Source organism: Harpegnathos saltator, unplaced genomic scaffold (assembly GCF_003227715.2).
Source record: "Harpegnathos saltator strain DR-91 unplaced genomic scaffold, Hsal_v8.6 scaffold74, whole genome shotgun sequence".
Lineage (NCBI taxonomy): Eukaryota > Metazoa > Arthropoda > Insecta > Hymenoptera > Formicidae > Harpegnathos > Harpegnathos saltator.
In genome coordinates this window covers 373,477-396,344 of record NW_020230582.1, presented here as the reverse complement: position 1 = coordinate 396,344, position 22,868 = coordinate 373,477, and the positions used below count along the sequence as shown (strand labels likewise).

General features: G+C 38.2%; 1 long non-coding RNA gene across 1 annotated transcript; it reads left to right on the top strand.

Annotated features, from left to right (window-relative positions):
* The first annotated feature begins 15,955 nt into the window (after nucleotides 1-15,955).
* On the top strand, nucleotides 15,956-17,248 carry LOC105189400 (uncharacterized). Its single transcript, XR_850254.3, has 3 exons — nucleotides 15,956-16,163; nucleotides 16,243-16,428; nucleotides 16,708-17,248. It is a non-coding gene; the product is annotated as an uncharacterized LOC105189400 (long non-coding RNA).
* Nucleotides 17,249-22,868: the final 5,620 nt, after the last annotated feature.

Sequence of the window (22,868 nt, the reverse complement as noted above, 5' to 3'; positions counted from 1 at the left end):
ATCTGACTACTATCTATTTCTTTCTTTAAAAAATTTTCTTCGGGACAAGAAATTCGAGTCTTTGAAAGTCCTCAAAAGTCATCTTGATAAATTCTTCGCCAATAAGAAACCTTTATTTTGGAGCAAAGGCATCATGCAGCTTCCTGAAAGATGGGCCAAGGTCGTTGAACAAAACGGTACATATTTGCTTCAATAAAGTTCCTCTTTGTGTAAAATATTGCGCTCTTAATTTATTTCAAAAATTTGAAACGAACTTTCCGAATAACCTAATACTAACTAGAGAGGCCCTATCAATGAGGCAATTTTCATTGAGGTTAGCTTCCTCCCTATCATTAAGGCAACTGTTTATAAATTCAATAAGCGGATTGGATCCTATTGAACGACTTTTAACATATATTTTAAAAGAAAGGAATCTCCATCTGTGTAAAAGTGACCATTCAGCGATTTGGTCCAAAAGTACATTAGTTGGGGTAGTTGACATAAGACCCAGGACTATCCTAGCACATCTATATTGAATTCTTTCCAGTGAAAGGAGTAAATGTCTAGGAACATCCACGAGTACAATGCCCCCCCAGTCCAGTAATGATCTAACCAAGCATTTGTACACAAGAAGCAACATTGACGGATGTGCACTCCAACTGATGCCTGCGAATGATTTAAGTAAATTGGCACGTGGCAAACATGCTAGTTTCAGTTTCTTGATATGGGGTTTCCAGGACATGGAGTCAGAAACGTACCTCAAAAACGTTGCATTAGGCACAAGAGAGATAATATTATCCAGTAATTTGAGGTGTAGGCCAAGTGAATTGATATCTCTTTGGATGAAACTGAATCTACTCTTTGAGTCGAAGATGACCCATTTCGATTTCTCATAGGAGATTTCTAGGTCCAATCTATTAAGATTGTTTTGAAGAGTGGCAAATTCAGCATTAAGTACGGGAGATGTTCGATATTTTTTTGCCATCCGTAAAAATGATAATATCATCTGCATAAGCAAGTAAATTGGTATTGTGTTATTGTGTGTATACTGATATTTAGATGAATTCTAGAAATGTAGATATTAAATAAAAGTGGACTAAGAACCGAGCCTTGAGGCACGCCCATTGAACCTTTTCTAGAGCCAATACATTTGCCATTATAAAAACCAGAGATCTCTCTATTTAGTAAAAGGAAAGATATGAGATTTAATATATTCTTTGGAATACCTAGATCTCTTATAATGCTAATCAGTTTGGTTGGGTTGACATTATCAAAAGCCCCTTTAATATCCACAAAAATGACGCCTAATTTCTTTTTGTTAACGAAGGCATTATTGAACGATGTTTTAAACTCAAAACACTATTTGAGCACGAACGACCTTTTCTGAAGCCATTCTGATAGGTGGGCAGAATGCCGTGAACCTCAATCCACCATTCCAATCTGAATTTAATAATATTTTCCAAGATTTTAAGTGTTATATTCGCTAATGAGATAGGACGGAGTTTAACAGAATTAGGTTTAGGTATAAAAACCATAAAGTACTTTTTCCATGCATCTGGAAAGATATTTTATTTTAAGAACGAGTTAAATAGACCTTTAAGTAAATAAAAAGTTATGGAAGGTAAGTGTGAAAGGATATTGTAGGTTAGTAGGTCTGGACCAGGAGCAGTCTTTTTTCTTAAGGCCTTATGTAGTATATAGTCCCACTCTTCTTGTGAGATATCTTTCTGAAGAATAGAAAGATTCGCCTTAGCATTGTCATGTTGAGGACGCATACATATGTCCTTAAGCTTCAAATTATCGCGAAGGAAGCTAAAGGTTACATTATTGCAAGAACGACTAGGAACTGCCTCTCGAAAGGCTTTGCTCGCCGAGACAATTTTCTCCTCAGAAAGATCCTGCGTTTTGTTATTGACCGAACTACGATTCTTAAAACCAGCTATAGAATTCCATGTTTTTTTAATATTTGAGTTTAAATTGAGTTCTTCACAAAAGATTCTATATTTGCCTCTTTTAATCTGCCGTAATTCTTTTTTAACTTTTTTGCACGTTTGATAAGCTTCTAAATTTTCTAATGAGGGTTTCTGCTTAAACTTGTGAAAAGCTTCGACTTTTATACGGTGAATTTTACTGCACTCATCGTCCCACCAAGATGTAGGTGGCCTTCTAGTCGAGGATTTTTCATTTTTAACCCTGGCTCCTGATGAGATGAGAGTCGCATCAATCTTGCTGCGTAGATCATTATATGTCTGCACTGGGTTCGAGGATTGTATCAGCTAATCAGCGCTCTCTGGAGATGTAGGTAAATCCTTACTAATGAAAGAAGTAAAGGTGTCCCAAATAATTTTATTTAGATTGAAGTGAGGCCTACATAGTGATTTTTTAAAGGATATATCGTTGAAACTTATCAAAATAGGATAATGATCACTTCCATAAGAATTAGAAAGAACTTGCCAGGAAGATGAGTGGATTAAAACAAAAGATATTAAGGAAATATCTATAGTGCTAAAAGTGGACAAATCTGCCGAGGACTACGTAGGCATGCCATCATTTAGCAGAATAAATTTTGAGGTAGTAATTGCGTCAGCAAGAGCCTCATTGCTCGTAGAAGGATTGGAGAAGTTAGCACACCAGAGAGGGTGCTTGGAATTGAAATCTCCAGAAATAATTACGTTAGGAAGAAGATCACACAACTCAAAGAACTGTTGCCAAAATCGAGAGTTATTGTTGCTTACCGGGTTATTAGGATGATTATACAGCGAAATAATGAAGGTAGAAATGTTATTCAGTTTAGTTTTCGCAATACTGATGTTGATATTGTGATCATGGCACAATTTTGAAAGAGGATTATCAAGTATGGAAGCGAATTCGATGTTATTGAGTGCAGCAATAGCCGTACCACCACCGATCCCTATTCTATTGTCCGTAATAAGTTTGTAGTTAGGAATAGAGATAAATTGGCAATCTTTCAGCCAGGTTTCTGATAGACAAATTAATGAAGGAGGTTGAGGTAAGGAATTAATTAGGGAACTAAGATCGTAAATTCTAGAGTTAAGAGATCTGCAATTCCACTGCAGGATAGTAGTAGATGCAAAATTGCCTTTAGTATTATTAGCCATATTATTCGTTATTGGTAATTATAGGTTGAGCTAAAAAATCAGAGTGATATTTAGTGATAAGGGTGGAAAGGAGTACATAGAGGTTGTTAACTGTAGAGTTGGCTCCTGTAATAATAATCTGTGGGGAAGAGTCAAGGCATCCTGCTTTAATTTTCGAGCTATATTCAGTGATAAAACTATTAAATTCCAGTAGAGTGTAGACGTCGAGATCACAGTCAGCTGGAATATTATTATGTGAGTTAGTTTGATCTATAGAATTAAATGCATCATTTTCTGTAGGATTTTCCCTAACAGTAAGCTGGAGAATATTAGGATCGTCAGTGATCTCATTAGGGTCATAGGTATTGTTACAGGTGAAAATTGGGGGAGGGGAGGAAGAGGTAGTAGCCGTGGCCAGTGACTGAGAAGCCTGAGTAACTGCAAGGTAAGCCTAATCAAAACCCACTGACCTCTTTCTTCTGCGTGCCCTTCGGCGTAAGTGCCCTTCGGTTAGAAGTCTGCTTTTTTAAAGTGTTTTTTATAGACATAACTGAGGAGTATGATACCGGGATGTCTTCCTTAGTAGGTGTTTGGTTATGTTCTTTGCCAAAGTTGGGATCAAAGTCCTTGAGCCAAGGGGCAAAGTCCAGCAAAGTCGGCAAATCATCATTGTAAGACGGGTTGACCGAAAACCAGTTCTCAGGTTGGTTGATACCTATTGATTTATAATATGTAAATGCTTCCCTAGGTCCTAGTCCTAGTTTAGCCATAATAATCTTAATTTTCTTCTTTCCAATGAATACTGGGCAGTAGTAAGAATTAGCCCTGTGATCGGTTTTAAGAAGGTTACGTCTAATCCAGTTGATGCATGCTATGCTATTTGAATTGCATTCCTTAGATAAATGTTCATTAGAGGCACAATTGTGACATGATCTAGCCTTGTCTCCACCGCGGCACTGAGTCTCAATGTGTCCAAATCGCTGGCAGTTGAGGCATCTTATGACTTTTTGCAAAGATGGGGCAAAACGAATTCGTTTGCCCAGGTATAGTACCCCTTTTAGGGAACAAGAGCCCTTGAAGGTAAGGAGCGTAATGTTTGTTTGTACTAAGTTATAGGAATCCGGATTTTGAGGATCATTGACTCTCTTATGGATTCGTTTGACTTCTAAAACTTCAGGCCAATTTCCCTCCCATCCTGGGGGGGGGGGAATCTATTTTTTAATTTCTTCAGTTGATTCATCTGGGTCAATATCCCGCGTAATTACACGCGTAGTGATTCGATGGTTTGGTATGTAAGCAACCCAAGTATCCTCTTTGAATACCAAATTGGCCGAAGTAGCGAAATTGTCAACAAATTGGTTAGCTGAGAAAGCATCATAGAGAAGATAGAAAATTTCTTTTTACCGAGATTTTTAAGGTTATACACCGTTTTCCATAAGGATGGGTAAAACTGACTAACTTCTTTCCGAATTTAATTTCGCTAACATTGTGTTTGTTAAGCTCGGTATCATCTAATTTTTCAAGGTGAACCTCAAACGGCCCATTCGAATTAGACAAATATTTGTTATTGATAAGAAACTTGATATGCTCAGATAAAAGAATACGTGCCCGCTTGGATGAGTGGTCCGAATCCGAGTCATGTGCAGCGAGTCGATTCTTTTTCAGGTTATGAGTAAGATTACCTGTATTAGTTTGCGAGGTTTCTTCCGTAGTCGATGGAGTGATGTTTAAGAGAGATGTACCCGAGAGTTCTACCTCCATATGCGTGGAGGGGACATGTTGAATTCTCTGCGGGTCCATTTACTTTGTTCCATACATGAACCAATACGTCAATGATATTTAAGTCCGGGTAAAGAAACAGCCAAAATCAATGTAGAATAGCCAGGAGTGTCAGATAACCAGAATAAGCCCCAAAAGGAATAGCCAGGTCGTCGGATAAGAGGCAAGAAAAGCACAAAGGACAGCAGCCGGAGAAAACACAACCAACGTTCGTTACGTTCCGCTGCCGCCTGTTCAACATGCTGCATTGATCATAGACGAAATGTCTATAAAGCCTGGCTTACAATATGACAATTCCATTGTTGCAGTAGTTGGTCGACCCACTATGAAACTTTCAGGTGGATTTGACAGCTCTCATCAAAAAGCAACGTATGCCCTTGTATTTATGTTGTGCGGCATTTCTACTAAATGGAAGCAGACAATAGGGTACGAATTTACAGCTAATTCGTTTTGCTCACAACAGATTATTCAAATAATATTAGCGATAATTCAAAAAGCGAATGATATCGGACTAAAAATAAAAGTAATCATTTCTGATATTGGAGCTCAGAATAGAAGTTGGTGGAAAATCATGAATATTACGGTTGGCAAATATTGTAAAATCAATAATTATATTCCACACCCCTGCGATAATGACGAGAAATTATTCGTTATGCCCGATTCAGTTCATGTGTTCAAAAACGTCGCGTGTTCGTTAACAGCGGGTAACAAATTTTATATAGACAAAACTCTTGTTAGAAAATATGATTTGCCGCAAATAAAATATCGATTGCACGCATTCGCGAAGTATTTCACTTAGATAAAAACGATACATTACGACTGCGTCTACGTCTGACAGAACGCGCTATTAATCCATCACATTTTGAGAAAATGAATGTTAATTTAAGTATGCAAATATTAAATAATACAATTGCTGCCGCTATATCATATCATGTAGCCAACGGGCGTATTGCAAAAATTCATAAAACTACCGCCTGGTTTATCAAAACTATACACAAATGGTTCAAACTTATGACCAGCAGGTATCAGAAGCTCGCATTATCTCGTCATAATGAAAAAATTTACAGAGATACTATCACACATATTCCTACAAGATTTTATAGTTATTGTTAAAGGAATTGTAGTTGGAGATGGAAAATGGAAACGTGGCTTTCAAAGTGGCTTAATACTTTGCACACAAACCGCATTAGATTTGCAAATGGAATATTTAGAAAAACAAAATTTAAAATTTTTGCTACTAGGCAGATTTACACAAGATGCTTTAGAAAATCTATTTTCCGTTATCCGAGGAAGAAAATCAGTACTAGATGCGCGTGAATTTAAATACGTTTTAAGACTTGTTAGTTTATCGCAATTCCAAAATAATGTTAATCGCTTTAATTACTCGACTGTTGACTGTGATTATCTTATTCAATATTGTGACGAAATAAAACATCAAGACTTAAAAAATACCTCTAAAGAAGTGCAATGCAAGCAAGCTATTGAAAATGACTTATGGGATGAGACAATGTTAGAATTACTTGGAGATGAAACCGAGTTAAGTGATATAACGCAAACATCATTGTATCATTTAATAGGGACGTTATTATCAAAGATTAAAAATACTTCAAACATTGTGATCATTGTTATAATCCTTTAGTAATGGATTGCAAGAGCGATTCAAATAATAATTTAAGCATTTTTACTCAATTGTGGCAATATAAGGAAAATATATTAACTTTTCCAAGCAGCAAAATATATGATATTATACATAAATGCGAATTATTATATAGAAAAAACGAAGCGAACCTGTTGTCCAACAAATTACAACCAATAAACTTTGTAAATTTATTTTTAGAAACGTGTTCTACCGATTTTGTACTACAATACCATAACATTGTTTTTAAACTACTAAAAACATTTGTAATAGCACGTATCTATTTCTCGCTGAAAAAGGACAATTTGACTGTTCAGCACCAAACTGTATATAATAGTAGAAATCTTTGCAATGAGATCTTATATTAACAATCGTCCGGGCGGGGGGGACTAAGGCTTCCCTGGCCCCCCCCCGCGCGGTCGGACAAGTAGGATAAAGGGGGGGCGGTGTCCCGGTTGGGACCGGGCCCGCTCCCCAAAATCCCTCCCTCCTTGATTAGCAAGGAGGGGGGGGGGTAAAGGAAGAGGAATGGATGTCCCCTTCCTCCTAACAGGTGTGACCAGAAGGCCAACCGGTGGAGCAACCCACCGGGGACTCCCTTCGTGGGACAGGGCGCGGTACGTTGATGGTGTGGGGCTCCCGGAGAGCCCTGGGGCCGGGGGATTGGAGAGGGAATGCGGGAGCAGTTCCCCTAACTCCCCACCCAACGGTCCGACAGGTAGACATCCCGCAGGGGTTTTAGTCGGTAAGAGTCCGACATAACCCCCTCCCTCCCCAAGGGGAGGGGGTATCCATGATGGATTTCCCCTGCGTTACCAAAAAAAGAAAAAAAAGATCTTATATTAACAAGACCAAAAAATATCAATAAAAACATTATTTAATATCATGAACAATTTTCCTATTTTATTTACAAAATACCATTTCTGTGCGTTTTGAATGTGCCGCGTTGTTGGAGCCAAAATGGCGGAGAATTGCGGTACTTTATAAATCTAGGGACTTTAGCTGAGTCCAGAATGAGACGCCCTCTGTACAGAATGGGGAAAAATTATTGGTCATGCTTTTGCCAGTCGATTCTACTCGTCGAGATCGCCAACATTGCATCATAAACATGGTGCCGCAAAATTAACTTTCAAGGTCACTTTCAATGTCAAATTTTTTTATTAGCTTAGTCGATTCTACTCATCGAACTGAACAAAAGTCTCAAAGGGACCATATGCCGGAAATCAATATTTCATAGAGAAATCTTCGTTTGAAGTTTTTAAAAGCCAAAAAATTTCGTAAAATGAATTGTCATGGGTGTAAAATCTGCTTAATCTGCTATTAACGCTACCCAGGAACAACGAAGTGGGCGTGGTAGATTTTAGTTCCCTTCGGAGTATCTTGGTACCCAGTATCATTTCAATGGCTGTTGGTTCCTTAAAGCAACGGTCATTTGTCTCGGAGAGGAATAATATATCGCTCCATAAGACATTCGTTACTTGTGCTTAAGAAGCTTTCCATCCATATCCAGACCTTTTTCGTGATTATTAGTAGACCGCCGCCGATCTTGAATCAATTTTCAGTGTAAAATTAAAAAAAATTGTTTTAATTTTTTACAAAATTTTTTCGAAGAATAACGTTGCTGTAGCATGCCTCAACGTGGTGGCCGTGATCGGGCGCATCGGGATGGGCGTGACCAACGTCTAATGCTTCGAGCAATTGATCATGCTCATGGTAATTACACACAAGCACGAGCTCTTTATGCTATGTTGGTTGCGACGTCAAGCTAATGGCAGACCATTACGTCCAGGGTCCGTGCCTGATCGTCGAGAATTTCAACGATTCGATGAACGATTCCATGATCAGGAGCAAAGGAATTTTGCAAGTGCTGGCCACCGTAGGGCAGGTCGTCCTCGTGTGTCTTGGAGAATTGAGGAACGCATGATTGCTCTAGCTCGAACTTATCCTGTCATGGGATCACGACGCATTGGCGTGCGAGTAGGGGTTGATCATAAAACAGTCTTGCGCATTCTCCGTGAGGAAGGCCTACGACCCTACAAAGTGCAGGTAGTGTATAAGGTACGACCTAGTGATCGCACAGCTCGTCTTCGTTTTCGTCGGTGGATGCTTCGCAAGATCCGAAGAAATCGACACTTTCTGAAAAATAGTGTTCACTGATGAATCCAGTTTTTCCAGTACTTCCATTTTGAACCGGCAAAATGTTCGCATCTGGCGCAGACGCAATCCACACACAATGGTCCAAAGAGTTCAGCAGGGCCGTTTTTCAGTCAATGTTTGGGCAGGGATACTCGGGAATAATTATATTGCTCCTGTGTTTCTCTCAAACCGATTGTCAAGCGTTGAGTATTTGCGGTTTCTACGTCATATTCTCCTGAATCGACTGCAACGTATGGTTCCGAGGAATGCCCGTAATCGAATTTTTTTTATGCATGACGGTGCTCCACCGCATTTCGGCAAGCAAGTCCCCGCTTTTTTACAACGAGCTATTGGAACTTGATGGATCGGTCGTAATCCTGCGCCACACTTATGGCCCGCCCGTTCACCTGACCTGAACCCTCTGGATTTTTATTTCTGGGGAGCTCTGAAAGCCGTTGTTTATGGGTCAGGCAGGACTTTAAGGACGGCTCAGGATTTACGAGATCGCATTGAAGAGGCGGTTGCTACTTTAGCACGAAACCGAGCTGTGCTCCGTAGAGTGCGAAATAATTTGGTGAAGAGACTCCAAGCTTGCATTAATAACGGTGGTGGTTACGTTGAAGCTGGCAGACAAGCACAACTCCTCAGAGCTATTGGGGCCGATGGGTCAGTTCTGTTTGTTCGTAGGCAGCGTCGGCGACGATAAAGTGAGAGGTAAAGGGAACTCACAATAATCAAGTCACCCCGAAGTGAGAGGCGAGGGGAACTCACTATAATCAAGTCACCCCGAAGTGAGAGGCGAGGGGAACTCACTATAATCAAGTCACCCCGAAGTGAGAGGCGAGGGGAACTCACTATAATCAAGTCACCCCGAAGTGAAAGGCGAGGGGAACTCACTATAATCAAGTCACCCCGAAGTGAAAGGCGAGGGGAACTCACTATAATCAAGTCACCTCGAAGTGAGAGGCAAGGGGAACTCACAATAATCAAGTTACCCCGAAGGGAACAGAAATCTACCACGTCCACGTCGTTGTTCCTGGGTAGCGCTAAGAGTAGATTAAGCAGATTTTTGACCTTAAAAACAAATTTTTCAAGGTCATTTTTGGGAGGTGATTTTCGCTAATCATGATCAGGATATTCAGAACAGAATTTTAAGAACTTTATAAGCATCAGATTTATTTTCTGATACTTCATAAAAATCGATTTTTTGGAAATTTCAGGCAAAAAAACTTCAAACGAAGATTTCTCTATGAAATATTGATTTTCGGCATATGATCCCTTTGAGATATTTGTTTAGCTCGACGAGTAGAATCGACTAAGCTAATAAAAAAATTTGACATTGAAAATGACCTTGAAAGTTAATTTTGCGGCACCATGTTTATGATGCAATGTCGGCGATCTTGACGAGTAGAATCGACTGGCAAAAGCATGACCAATAATTTTTCCCCACCCTGTACAACCGTGCACATGAACTACGATGCCAATGTCCACGGCTCTTTTCTTATTTCCCTCACCACGCACGCACTCATAGCCGGCTCAGTCTATCCGTGTGGATCATGCGCTCGGCAATCGTCGGCGCGCCGAGCGACAGAGAGATATCATTCCCTCCTTCTCGCTCTCGTGTTCGCTCAGCGACGCGAACGAGAATACCTTTCCCTCTTTTTCGCACTCGTTCTCGCTCAACGACGCGAGCGAGACTAATTCTTTCTGGGCTATAATCTGACAAGGGCTGCCAAACTTGGGGTCACTGATTTTGACGAGCTTTGGCAGAAATGTAGTATAGGTCTAGCAAAAATTACTGTTAACCGGAGACGATGCAACATTCAAGCATTTGGGAGAAATTACAAATTGAAATTTCGCGATTTTAAGTATGCTCCGTTGTTTTAACATTTGCAGAGTTATTTCCAAATGACGGCGTAAGGTAGCAGACTGTGCGCGGTGCTGATACTCGCCAGGTTGGGTGTTCCCGCCTAGCTATGTTCTGTTATTTTTTTTAATTTATGTTCTTTACTCTTACGAATAAAAATATATATTTTACAGAAGAATAGGAAGATAAATTCATTATACAAATAACCTTTCCTATGTTTTATAAAGGAGAATTCTCGCATTATAATTTTTATATTATATTTTAATATATTATGTTATATACTTCAATATCTATATATTACGTGTCTTTATATAACATTACATATACCAGGTATGTTGGTAATTTCTTTCCGGTTTTTTCGCTAAAGAAAACACGTTATTTACAATGGATAGTTAAAATATCAGGTGTAGTAAAAAGAAATCCATTATTTTTCCAATAGATTGCTTTAGTTAACTGTATCTCGCGTTGTATAAGTCCGATCGGGTCCCACTAGATGGCGTTAGAAAGATGAGATTTCGTACTAAAAAAACTTTTCTGACAGTTTTGTGATTAGTTGACTCAGTTTTGTTTGAGCGCGCGTCAAAGATGGACACTAGCAAAGAGAAAATATGCTATATTTTATAGTTTTTCTTCGATAAAGGCGAAAACGCAAGCCAGGCGGCTGAAAATGTGAATAATGTTTATGGTCCTGATACTGTAACAGCCAATCATGCGCAATTTTGGTTTCGTCGATTCCGTTCCGGTAATTTCGATGTCAAAGATGCACCACGCACCGGAAGGCCAATTGTCGAAAATATCGATAAAATCATGGACATTGTCGAATCCGACCGTCATGTAAGCACTGTTTCGATTGCCCAAGAGCTAAAGATTGCACAAAAAACCGTTTGGAACCATTTGAATAAGGCTGGATACAAAAAGAAGCTCGATGTATGGCCACACGAGTTAACGAAAAAAAACCTCATGGACCGAATTTCCATCTGCGAATCGCTGCTGAATCGCAACAAAATCGACCCATTTCTGAAGCGGTTGGTCACTGGTGATGAAAAGTGGATCACTTACGACAATGTCAAGCGAAAACGGTCGTGGTCGAATCGCGGTGAGCCGGCGGAAACGGTGGCCAAGCCAGGATTGACGGCCAGGAAGGTTTTGCTGTGTTTGGTGGGATTGGCAGCGAATTATCTACTATGAGCTGCTCCTCTACGGCAAAACTCTTAACTCGGAACTGTACTGTCAACAATTGGACCATCTGAAGGAAGCAATCGCCCAGAAGCAGCCAGCTTTGGCCAATAGGAGAGGAATTGTGTTCCATCAGGACAATGCCAGACCACACACATCGATAGTGACTCGCCAGAAGCTCCTGGAGCTTGGTTGGGAGGTTCTTATGCATCCACCTTATAGTCTGGGCCTGGCACCAAGTGATTACCATCTGTTCCTGTCCATGGCGAACAATTTTGCTGGTGAAAAATTCGCTTCAAGAAAGGCTTGTGAAAATCGACTGTCTCAATTTTTTGCCAATAGGGACGAGGGCTTCTATGAGAGAGGCATAATGAAATTACCTTCAAAATGGCAACAAGTTATCGAACAAAACGGCGCATATTTTACCTGGATTAATCGCATTATTCTAACTATGGTAATTAAAGCCTTCAATTTCATGCAAAAATAATGGATTTCTTTTTACTACACCTAATATATTTATTCAAAGTATTGGCCATTTGATACATTTTGCCCATCTCTCAGGCAATTTATGGATGCCATTCCAAAAGAACTGTTTCTCCTTTGAGCTAAACCATTCATCGAGCCATTTTTTAACTTCTTCGAAATCGGCGAAGTACTGCTCTGCAAGCGCGTGCCCCATCGATGCGAAAAGGTGGTAGTCGGATGGAGGCAAGTCTGGAGAGTACGGCGGGTGCAATAAAACTTCCCATCCAAGTGATTTCAACACTTCTTTGACTGGTTTTGCTGTATGAGACGGCGCGTTGTCATGCTGCAAAACCACCTTATCATGTCTTTGAGCGTATTGTGGACGTTTTTCGATCAATGCACAGTTCAAATTGATCATTTGTTGTTGGTAGCGATCAGTATTAACTGTTTCTCCAGGTTTCAACAGTTCATAATATACGACACCAACCTGGTCCCACCAGACACAGAGCATGGTTTTGCGATCAAAGCGATTTGGCCTTGCAGTCGATGGGCTGCCTTCGCCAGGTGATAACCATGATTTTTTTCGCTTGGGATTTTCGAAATAAATCCATTTTTCATCACCCGTTACTATTCGATGCAGAAATGACTTCCTTTCATACCTTTGAAGCAGCATTTCACTGACGATTTTTCGATTTTCCAATTGCCTGTCATTCAATTAATGTGGCACCCATCTTCCCATCTTTTGGATCTTTCCCATCGCTTGTAATCGTTCACAAATTACTACTCGGCTCACATTTAACTTTTCTGCCAATTGTTTTTGAGTTTGTGTTGGGTCTTCGTCCAATAACTCCTGCAATTCCGCATCTTCAAACGTTTTCGGCCTACCAGGACGTTTTTTGTCTTGAACGTTGAAATCACCACATTTGAATTGTCGAAACCACGTTTCACATGTTCTTATGATTGGAGCATGCTCACCGTAAGTCTTTACCAGTAAACGATGACTTTCAGCGGCTTTTTTCTTTTGATTAAGCAAGAAAAGTAATGCGTGCCGCAAATGCACGTTTTCAGGCACAAAACTCGACATTTTCAAAAAATTATTAATCTATAACGCTGTTATTTTGGCGGAACGTAACTTGTGTAGTTTTGAGGTTAATGTCAGTAGAATAAAATGACATATGTATCAAAACATAACATTGCATACTTATGGCTAGTGACATCTGTTACAAAAACCGGAAATTAATTACCGACATACCTGGTATATATAATACAAATATACAAATGTATTACATACATACATACAACATACATACAAATGTATTAATTAAAATTGCATGCAATAAATACTAATTATATATAATATACACAGTCTGTCCCAGTTCCAATGAGACTGGTCTAAAAAAATACAAAGCGTTTATTATTTTGATTTTTTATACTTGTTTATTCAAAATAGTCTCCTTCTGAGTCAATACAGCGCTGGAAACGTTCAACAAATTTTTCGAAACATTTTTTATACTCATCAGCTGGAATGGCCTTTAATATGGCGGTCGAAGTCTTTTGGATGACCAGGATGGTATCGAAACGATTTCCTTTCATCGCCAATTTCAGTTTGGAAATAGCCAGAAGTCGCACGGAGCCAAATCAAGTGAATACGGTGGATGATCGATAACAATGATGCCTTTTTTGGTCAAGAATTCACGTACCATGATGGCTTTATGCGATGGTGCATTATCGTGCAACCTTCCGTTTGCCCAAATCTTCGGTCAAAATTCGATAGACTGTGCTTTTCGGTATCCCAGTTTCCTCTTCGATGGGTCTCGCAGACACACAGCGGTCGCTTCGAAGAATTTCTTTGACTTTCTCGATGTTTTCTTTATTGCGAGTAGTTTTTGGCGGCGGTGCTCGGTCATCGTCTGCAAAGTCCTCACGACCGTCACGGAATCGGCCAAACCAACGGAAAACCTGTGCACGGGACATGCATTCATCCCCGTATATATTTTTTAGCGTTTCGTACGTTTCTGCACCACTTTTACCCAATTTAAAACAGAATTTAATATTCGCTCTTTGTTCCATGTTGGTTTTTCGACCGACGTACACAAAGTGACTTTACATAAAATGTCAAACCACAGTGAAATATCAACCGAATTCGCTCAAATTTTGAGGTTAAGTAGATGAAGGGTAGAACATTCACCTACCATCATTCACTCATAGATGTCGCTGCGTTAAGAACTTTGATGGAACCAATCTCATCGTATCTGGGACAGACTGTGTATACCTCTTTTTGAATTGTATGTCCATTCTCTTTCATAAAACATAGAAAAGGCTGTTTGTATAATGAATTTATCTTCCCATTCTTCTACCCATATAGCCATACCTGAGCGAACAAATTCCGCGCAAGAGTTGACATCAAGTGTTGATAGCAAATAGGCAACAAATTTGCAACAAACTTTATGTTATCAAATTCTGCTGGTAAACTGCCACCAAATGTGCAACAAGGCATGGTGCGGAGCAACTTTTGCAGTAAATTTGCAGCAAAAACCGTGCAAGTTTTGCAGCGCATAACTTAACACCAAATAGGCACCAAACACCGAGCAACACATGCGTGCAAGACACGAGAGCAAATTGGCAGCAAATTCGCAGCAAGCCTTGCACTCAATCAGCTGATCGAGATGGTGGCGACGTGCGTTGGGTTTTAAATGGCTCCTAACCTATATATTGCTAAATCCCAGTAAGCAATCTGTGCGCAGACTGATGTCAGATTGGCGACAGGATCTGTCGAATGCGCGCAGGATCTATAGTCAGATGACAGACATCTATATGCCCAGATTGCCGACAGACTGCCGGCAGAGCCTGCTGACAGATTCTGACAGCAAATTGTCGTCAGATTGCACACAGAACCTGTCGGCAAATTCTGACGGCAAATTGCGCCCAAAGCCTGTCGACAGACACTGGCTGTATTCAGCAGACTCAACAGTTGGACAACATTACTAGATTTTCCACTGACTCTCGCTCCTGATTGGTAAATATTTCTGGGTCTATGAAGAATCTAAAAGAATGCTCCAATCACAGACAATAATCACTAAGCGCTCTCTGATCACTTTGTTCTACTGAACGCAGCCATTGACAGCAGGTTGACGGCAAATTGTGCGCAGACTCTGTCGTTTCGTGAGTTATTTAATTAAATAGCATATGCACGCCTTTAAATGGCTATTTAAACTTATAGTATATATGAATACCTATATATATCTATTATGTAATTTGAATTTATTTTTCCCAGATAGCAAAACGTTCCTTGGCATAATAATGGAAGTTGCTTGGCATAAGTTTCCTTGAAGTTGCCATCATGTTACTGTCACCGGAAGAATAGTAATATCGTTTAGGGTAATCTGAAGGCATTATTCGGACAACGATTGCCGTGCAAACGAGCAAAAATGCTGTAGCATACTTATTTCCATAAACGTTGTTACAATTTGTTGGAAACCGTTTTCATATGTACATGGCGGAAAAAATGTAGAAAATATTTCCGCCAATTGAATGGAAACATATGTAAGCATGTAATGTTCGAAAAAATCGGAATCAAATGCATTATAAATATCAAAAACACTTGGAACAATGTGGTGCGCCATGTTTATCACTGCACTGTTGCGTTCTTTTAACCTTTCTGTACTTTTGTACCAGTGCAACATTGGTGTTGCACTTGCTGTCCTCACCAGTTCCAGTTCAGTTCTAGTACAGTCCCAGTTCAGCACTAGTTCAGCTAAAAAGAACAAACATGAGATAAATATACTTTCTCTCACTCTAACCAATTGCAGTAGTGTGCACTAGTTCAGCAGTGCAGCGAAAAAGAATAGACCCTCTGTCGTTCTTTACTTGTGTAAATTACTGCTCGTTTTGTGATACCGTATGCACTAGGACGCTAATATAATAAGCGAAGAAGAAAAAGAAGAGGCCTAAAGGGTTTTTGGTTTATACGAGATCGATAAAGCCCTACGGACTAAAAACAACGAAAAGAATAATTAATATAGGAATGGTAATGAACCATGTGTTTTTCGTACGTCTGATAGCTAAATATTAAGGGCTAATTGTACATTAATTTATAACAATTTCAGATTTGAAACTCGCAGTGTACAGAATGTATTCGGATGCTATAACCTGTAAATTCAACACGCATTGTCGTTTGCTCGCATCATTTTGGGTTTTTAATGGTTTTAGATATATTTCGTGTGGAGAGAAATTGTTTAAACTACCGTTTGAAGAATATATTTCGAAGAAATTTACAGTACGATGCCGCTGCAGTAAGTGTAAACAAATTATACTAGGGGAAATTGAGTACAGTTGATCCTTATAGACGATACGGTACATCGATTTTACTCTCCTTGACTATATTGTACCAAGTCTCCACACTGATATTAAGTTGCAATTTTATGTCGACATTAAATTATAACCTAATATCAATGAGGAGACTTGGTACGATATAGTCAGGGAGAATAAAATCAATGTATCATGTCGCGCATGAGGATCAAATGTACTCAGTTTCCCCTACATTATAATAATACAACATAATACTTTTGCAGTGTGAATAACAGATTTGGATAATAATTTAATAATGAAGCAAATCCATTTGGAAACTAACAATTCGCGTTGCTATAAGCATCTTCATGTGGTATCGAAAAGGCAACAAAGAATCAGATTAACCCGCCAGAAACAAACTATAAAAAAAAACAGTTGATGTGACAAAATCACTTTTGTTACATAATAGTTTGATTCGTCCTGTAAACATTTCACTTAAAAACTTTACTAAAAATATTATACAATCTCAAAACTTTAAAGACGTAAATTACTTTGTACAAGAGACACTGGCTCCGATTGTACAACTCTTTCCTGACAAAAAATCTTTTCATTTATATACAAACAATCCCAGATAGCCAAATCTGTGCAAATAGATTTCGAGCAGATGTTGTTATAATTTTTGACGGCAAAAAAGAAGCAAATTTAACACAGAATTTGTTTATCTGATCGTGTCGACAAACTGTTACCAAAAATGTAACAAAGCTTGATGACAGGAAATCCGAGCAGATTGGCAGCAAAAACTAAACAGAGTCTGTTACAATCTAATGACAGATTGACGGCAGAAAGCGCGCAGAATCTGCGCACATAACCTAGTAACAGATTGACGGCAGAAAGCGCGCAGATTCTATGTATATAACCTGGCAGCAATTTGACGGCAGAAAGCAAGCAGAATCTGTTCGTTAACAGCTCATTTAAATAGCCATTTAAACTGTCCCTGACATATACTACTATCGATAATATTTATTTGTCTTTTTAATATAAAGAGAAATAAACTGTAATGCTGTAAAAAGAATTTTATTTTTATTATAATTTTTATTAAAAGTACATAACACAATATATGTAAAATGGCCGTAATAAAAAATACAATTACAATAAAATTATAATAAAATTTTAATTTTAAATGCAATTTTATTTGTACTTCCACCGCTGACTCAGCAACTGTAGATCAGCAGGAAATATTGAGATGTTGCCTAGATTATCTTTGTCAGCATAACTTGGCATCAATAATTAATTTCTGTAAGCTAAGATTTCAATTAATCCTTCATATGTTGATATTATAAAATATCATGGATAAAATATCACGTTGCATTGAAAACTGCAGATTTATGTAACATGCAATATCCCACACCGGACATCCAGTGGATGTACATTTCACGTCCAATTTATGTTCGTATATCCGATTTACGTCCATGGACATAAATTGGACGTAACAAGGATGTCCTTATTGGACATCGGACCTGTAGGACGTCTGATGTACGTCCATCGGACGTCCGAAGTTGTGACAAACGTACGTCCTATGGACGTCTTTTGTAAAAATGGACATATAATGGACGTTCAATGGACATCCGTGTGCTGTCTGGGATGGTTGCATGACAATAGAAATTGGCACTCACAAGTACCGATTGTTTCTTCATTGCGCAGAGGCTTCTCAGTTTGAGCAAATTGGGTCCCAGCAGACGCAGTATAACTGTTATATAACTGTTAGTTATAATTTTTTATTCAACATTTATATTGAATAAAATATTACAAGTAACAGTTTTATAACTGTAACTTTGTGTTTGCTGGAATGGCACTAACAAGGAGATGACGCAACCTGTTTCATCGATTTCAACACGAGTCATAGTACATTCGATAGCTATGATGCCGTGTATAAACGCCCTAACATAATATGTGTGAATGCGTCTTTGTTTACGAGTAATTTGCAGTTAAAATTTGACTCGCGGAGCCGTGCCATACATAGGGCGCAAGTTACGACACTCTTTCACGAAGCGGCGTGGCTGAACAGACAGAGGCTCCCGCGCCGCGAACACTTTTGCGCCGACGACGGCGTTCGAGTCCCGCCGACGACTGGTTCGCTTTTTTTTTCGTATATAAAGACATGTAATAAATATTTTTATATTGTTCTTATGTATAATTCCTTTTTTGTTTCTACGCTATTAATCAAGGCTAATTAGGAGAGTCAGGTCTTTCAAATATGAACACAACTTTTTTATTAATTACAATAAAATGTTTTTGTCCGTATCAAAACACATACACACACACAATCACGTCTTCTCCTTCTGCTATATAATATTCCACCTCTTCTGATATTTTATGTTTTCCCAACAGTTTAATTAATTTTTCAAACAATTTTCCGCCAATTAATTTGGAATTTTTTGATATTTTTCTTGACACTTCATTATTAATTAATTTAAATTATATCAGGACATTTGCAAATATGAATCCAATATAATTGATATTGTATACAAGGCCAATAACAATACGTACAAATATATCTTTCCATTGCTCACACATTCAATATATTTACCTCGAAGATATTCTATTGCGTCCGTCAACTCTTCTTTCGTAATCACATTTTATTAGATTTTGCACATAGCTGATCGTTGCTTCATCTACAAACGTGGTTTCCATTTTTAACACGAGTTTTTCACTGTTCACGTTACGAAGACTGCCCAGAGAATGAAGCGAGCACGTCACAAAACATGAGAATCCCTCTGCGAGAAGGGGAAAGGGAAGAGGGTTCCTTTCCACTTGTAACGGTTCTAACGGCTCTCGGGTTTCTCTCACACAAAATAATCACTGTCTGCCCATTTCTTTCCCATACCATACGAAATATTTATGCGAAATAGATTTACACGAAAAAAATATTTTATTGTAATTAATAAAAAAGTTGTGTTCATATTTGAAAGACCTGACTCTCCTAATTAGCTTTGATTAATAGCGTAGAAACAAAAAAAGGAATTATACATAAGAACAATATAAAAATATTTATTACATGTCTTTACATACGAAAAAAAACGAACCAGTCGTCGGCGGGACTCGAACGCCGTCGTCGGCGCAAAAGTGTTCGCGGCGCGGGAGCCTCTGTATGCTCAGCTACGCCGCTTCGTGAAAGAGTGTCGTAACTTGCGCCTTATGTGTGGCACGGCTCCGCGAATCAAACTTTAACTGCAAATTACTCGTAAACAAAGACGCATTCACGCATATTATGTTAGGGCGTTTATACACGGCATCATAGCTATCGAGTGTGCTATGACTCGTGTTGAAATCGATGAAACAGGTTGCGTCATCTCCTTGTAAAAAGTGCCGATTTGTCTTTACGATTTCTTTTTCTCTCTCTCTCTCTCTCTCTCTCTCTCTCTCTCTCTCCCTTCTTCTCTCTTCTCTTTCTCTGTCTCCTTCCGCTTGTCTTACTCTTGTCCGTGGCTGCCCTTGCTTATCTTTGGTCTAATGGTCCTCCACAGGCATTGTTTCCAGACGCGATGACGGCTCATCCTCCTGTACCGAGACATCCGTATACTCTGCAACTCAGTGAAATCTATATTAGGGTGAGCAGGTATGTTATATGTCGAATGTGATATGTCATTGTGCGATGTGCCATTGCGCTATATGTGCTGTGTGGATGTGTGAAAATATTTTACATAACTTCACTATGTATTATGACAGCCACAACATTATTTGTTATTTCAGAGGAATTCTCTTCCTCACTATCCGAATCCGTCAATGTATTATTCCAAAAAGGCATTCTGTAACATTTTGCATGAACATTTTCTATACTAACATTGAATAAATCGCAGCCTAAGTTGCTACACTAAAAAATCTGGAAAGCTGAGGATGCCAAGCCAATGTCATAAAAATTATTAATTTCTAGAAACTTTCGAACTTGTAAGTCATAAGAATTATTGTTGACGATAATATTGAAGACAATACAGATTGACCCATCATGCAATATGCAGCAATTATCATGGTCGTATATTGTTAACATTATTCTGTTAAATTGTATCTTATAATACTGAAGATAACTAGCATCATTATTTTGCGGTATGGATACACGAATAGAAGAGTCAACTTCCCTAATAATATTTGTTCTGTGGATTTGTATCTCTCTCATTCTATTGAAGAACTGCTAAAGAGATAAGCCCGGTTTCCTGCTATATTTCCTGAAGAGGGACATATTATTCTCATACGGAGAAGCAGAAGAAGAATCTAAACATCCAAAACGTCTAACATCGTCGGTCAAATGAATAAGACCGTGAACATTATAACTATTAAACGTGACGCCATACAAATTACTACTGCGAAGAACAAATTTTTGAATCGCTAATTCAGCAAATCTCAGATGTTGTATGGTTGGGGATTTAGTTACTAATGCTCTTATGGCAGTGTGCAAAAATGAAAAATGTTTATACAGTTCTTCATTTAGCAAACCGCGCATTACAACCGAACCTGTATAAAGTAAAAATTGACGAAATTCTGTTGCTTTATATTTGGAACATACATCAAGAGTTCTAGGGCGTCTTGCACAGTCTGAAGGACAATATCGTCTAAGAATATTTAACCTGTCACATATAATAGAAATTGATCTTCCTGACAATTTTGATATCCGTGAATATTTCCCATATACCCAAGCACATAAGAGTTTTTTTGTTACACCTAAACACACCAAATGCATGTACTCAAAAGGAACGTTTGAAACCATACCTATTGGGAGTAATGATAAAGGACTTCTACTTTCTTTATGATGATCTTCGTCCAAGCATTCATGATATTTTTCATGTTCTCAAGAAATGATTAATACCGATGAAAACATTACGACCTTCGCTCAATATTCCAGAAACTTTACATTTGAGCATAGTTTGCAAGACATGTGACCACGATGATTGAGAATAAAAGCATGGGCTGGAGCATCAGCTACAAAACATCTTAATTGTATTGGTATTTTATTACTATTATAGTTTACACCTCCATTATGCATAATTCTTGTAATATCTGTAATAAATTTATCAAAAAAGACATTTGGGTTGTGAGGTTTTTGTTTACCTTTATAAATTCCTATTACTATCGGTTTTATATGCTGAATATTAAATATCCTACACTGAATTGATCAGATATGAATATTGCCTGATCTATCCAATGTGCAACCATCTGTATTAAAATCTAATTGAAGTTCAGAAGAAATAGATATTAATGAAATACTAGAAAGACTATCAATGATACCTACTTCCAGATCCAGATGAATATATTCACCTGGATCTACATTTGATAGTATAACAGTGCCCGGAATTACTTGCACGATCGGGCCGATTTCTGAGAGCTACGCCTCCTTACTTCCCCTTACCGCTCCAGCCCGCACGGCGGACCAAGAAACTGACAGTCGCGAGGCGCTGTCTCAGGCACGTCGCATGAGACAGTCACATGAGATGCTTCACAGTTTAACATAGCTGAAACAAATTTATTTATTAAAACAACTCCATAGGCATTTTTTATAGTTTACTAATATAATATAGTCTTAATATTAATATAAATATATGTTAATAGAAATATCAATATAAGTAATATTCTTAATATAACTATAATATACACTGTATACACTGTAATATTCTTAATATTTCTATTAATATATATTTATATTAATATTAAGACTATATTATATTAGTAAACTATAAAAAATGCCTATGGAGTTGTTTTAATAAATAAATTTGTTTCAGCTATGTTAAACTGTGAAGCGTCTCATGTGACTGTCTCATGTGACGTCCCTGAGACAGCGCCTCGCGACTGTCAGTTTCTTGGTCCGCCGTGCGGGCTGGAGCGGTAAGGGGAAGTAAGGAGGCGTAGCTCTCAGAAATCGGCCCGATCGTGCAAATAATTCCGGGCACTGTAGTATAACACTAATATGTGGTGTATTCAGAAGCGTTCTAACATCTTTAGGCAAATTAAAAAAGCAATAATGTATTCGAAGTAGACTCAAGACACTAGCCAGACAGCATGCATTAATGCGAAAAATATTTATGAGAAAGATTCATAAATATTGTGAAAAAATATTTTGCATAAGTATGTAGTAAATATTATATACATATTTCGGATAAAGATGTGATGAAGAATATAAAAGGAATAGAAAAAATATTTAGAATATATTTTGAAAATATTAAGAAAAATATTTATGATTATAAAAGAAAAATATTTTTTGACATGTTTTAATAATATAATATAAATATATATCATAAATATTTTGATCAATAATAGAAAAACGTATATGATAAATATTATAATATAATTTTTTTTAATATTTGAAATTAATAGTTGGAATATTATATGCGAGCCTGCCATTTATGATTACATAATTTCCAATATTGTCCGTGTTAGGGCACCCGGTAACGTTTCCGAA